The sequence below is a fragment of the Pelodiscus sinensis genome, chromosome 23 (assembly GCF_049634645.1).
Source record: "Pelodiscus sinensis isolate JC-2024 chromosome 23, ASM4963464v1, whole genome shotgun sequence".
Lineage (NCBI taxonomy): Eukaryota > Metazoa > Chordata > Testudines > Trionychidae > Pelodiscus > Pelodiscus sinensis.
Window position 1 is genome coordinate 15,924,561 of NC_134733.1, and position 3,112 is coordinate 15,927,672.

Here is a 3,112-nt window from a genome sequence, read left to right on the forward strand (position 1 = left end):
GATTTAAATATCCCGGGCTTTATTTGCATGTTCCCGTCCGGTCGCCATTTTGAAATTTCACTAGCCCGTAGTAACTGCTGCGCGGCTACACGTGGCAGTGAAATGGTAATTCAGACTAAGAGCTTAGTTCGAATTAACTGTTACTCCTCATTCCATGAGCAACAGTTAATTCGAACTAAGCTCTTAGTTCGAATTACCATTTCACTGCCACGTGTAGCCGCGCAGCAGTTACTACGGGCTAGTGAAATTTCAAAATGGCGACCGGACGGGAACATGCAAATAAAGCCCGGGATATTTAAATCCCGGCCTTCATTTGCAACTCCGGTTGCCTGATTTGCCTACCAAACTCGAATTAACGAGCTAGTGTAGACATACCCTGAGACTCTCAGAGGGGTGGCTGTGTTAGTGTATGTCTACACTAAAGCCTTATTTCAAAATAACGCATCTACACACAAAATGCATTTAGAAATAGCATTTTGCTATTTTGAAATAGCGTGTCCACACTGAGTGGATGCTGAATCACATTTAAGGCTGGCCGGAACCAGGTCTGACAGGGCATCAGGTCAGGAGTTACTTTGTGTGGCTGCTGCCTGAGACTATCTGAGGCCTGTACTTAAAGGGACCCCTCCAACAGCCAGATCTCAGGGTTCCCTGCTTGCTTGCCTACCTCAAAGAACAGCAAAGCATTTTGTCTCTGCGTGCTCTGCTTGCCCTCACCAGGGACACCACAGCACTCTACAACATGGAGCCGGAGCTGCCCCCGGGCACTCTGGTACTTCTCTTGGATGCATTGCTGCAAGCCTGGCTGCACTTTCTGCAGGCTGCCATCCGGGAGGTCCATTGGGGTGAGGGTTCGGGAGGTCCATCAGGGGGCTGTCAGTATCCAGGAGGCCCTGCGGGAGAGCTTCCACCCTGAGGAGCACTAAGAGCCTCCCTGGTCTGCTCCACCAAGGGCTTGTGCCTCATTCCTCCTTCACGTCCTTCCACTCCCCACCCAGCCCTCCTTCCTGATGTAAAATAAAACGTTTTTTTATAAATGCAAACAGTCTTTAACAAAACTGGGGGGGGGGAGGGGAATGAGAGACAGGTGAAAGGAGGTGGGAGAAGGGAGAAGAGAGGGTGAGAGAGGGGAGGGGGAGAAACCTGGAAGGGAGAAGCAAGGGGAAGAAGGGGGAGGGGAAGCTCAGGGGTGGAGGTCTCACTGGACCAACTTGATTTTCATGCAAACCTGCTCCTCGGTTCGCATGTAACCTTCGGTGGCCAGGCTGGCAGCTATCCTGCCATAGATGGCTGCGTTCCTCCATCTAGTGTGGAGATCATGGACATTGGAGGCATCCCCCCCAAACCTGAATAAGGTCCATGATCTCCGCCCTGGACCAGGAAGGTGCCCGCCTTCTCTGGGCCCTGGCAGGATCCTGGAAGCTGGCAGACAACTCCTGGGGAGCGGTGGAGGGATGGCTGCCAGTGGCTTGCTGGCTCCTGTTGTGGGGTCACGGGGTCAGTGGCAGTGACTGCTGGCTCTGGGCTGGTAGGCTTGGAGCTGGTGCAGGCACTGTGGCCAGAGTCTACCCCTTTAAGGGCTCCAGGGATGGAGGGGAAAGAAGAGGAGTGTGCTTGGTTGAGGCTGGAGTGGCCACCAGGGCACCCTGGGAAGGCTGGAGACCCCCTATTTCAAAATAAGTGTCTACACAGCACTTATTTCAAAATAGCTATTTCGAATTTGGCGCTATTCCTTGTAGAATGAGGTTTAACAAATTCAAAATAAGCGCTCCGCTATTTTGATTTTATTTCGAAATAGCAGTTTGGCTGTGTAGACACTAGGAAAGTTATTTTGAAATAAGGGCTGTTATTTTGAAATAACTTTGCTGTGTAGACATACCCTTAGTCTGTACGTATCTGTATTAGTATTCAGGAGTGAAGAGTGTGATACATCATCTGTACCTCAGGGAACAGTGCAAGTAAAACAGACCGTGTACATAGTAATTCTGTGGGGCTAGTGCAAAAGTGGGGCTGTGCTGTAATGGCTACAGCATTAGAGCCACCATAACCTCCACGGCAGCTGCCAGGGGAGTCTGGCCTATACACCAACCAGCCATCCTGATGTGTAAAAGGGAAGTCAAATCCCCCGGAGCCATTGATTCCCCTATGAGGGGCACGTACAATATACATACATTGCTAATGCTTAGATATATTTGCTATTTGTATAGGAGTAAGACATGACAAAGGTCAAGGCCTGTCACAGGTAATAACTTATAATAAGGAGACGAGGGGAAGTGAAACCAGTCTTCTGTTAAGTAGAGATATGGATAGATTCCACATCCTTTAAACTTGTGACCGGCTCAAGCAGGAAAGGGAAAAGGGAAGTATGGCTCGCCCATTGTTCAGCAAAAGTGAATGAATATAACACAGCTGTAACTGCAAAGTCAGCAAGTAGGCACTGTATTTAACCCCATTTGGAAAATTAACCTGACCTATAGGAATGCTAAATGTCAAAGATGAAGTAACCTATCATGTTAAGGCACCTAAACCAGGAAAGATGTGAACCCTATAAAAACCCCTGCCTATGAGATGTTGGGGGTCGGCTCTGATTTGAACATTGAGTTCCTTAGCCGTACCTTGGTTGCAACCAATAAACTTGAGTTGGACCCAGCCTGAAAGTGTGACTCTCTTCTTGGGGTAAATCAGACTAGCCTCCAAGGGGACGAAACCTTGCAATTTATGCAACAATCCTGACCCTTCTCTCAAAAGCCTTCCTGTGCACAAGGGGAAACGAAGCACCCTGCAGAATGGTTTCCCTTGGAGTACAGGGGATAATGAGCCCACATGGATGACCCTTAGTATGGTTTGGTGTCCTCCCATATAACAGAAGGGGGATCCGAAAGAAGGTACATCTGTGGGAGGGAAAAGCCAGCAATAGTGAGAAGTGTGAGTAAGGCATCATCATCTTGTTCTTCTTCCTGCTCTGGTACTAGTTAAGTGTAGCACGGAAAGGGAAAATGAGACTGATGACAGAAGCAAAGTTACAGCTACATTCATCATTCAAGTTCTATCAACAGGAGTTAGACATACAACTTTTGGAATTCCCTGATGCTGCTTAGCTCCCTTAGTGATA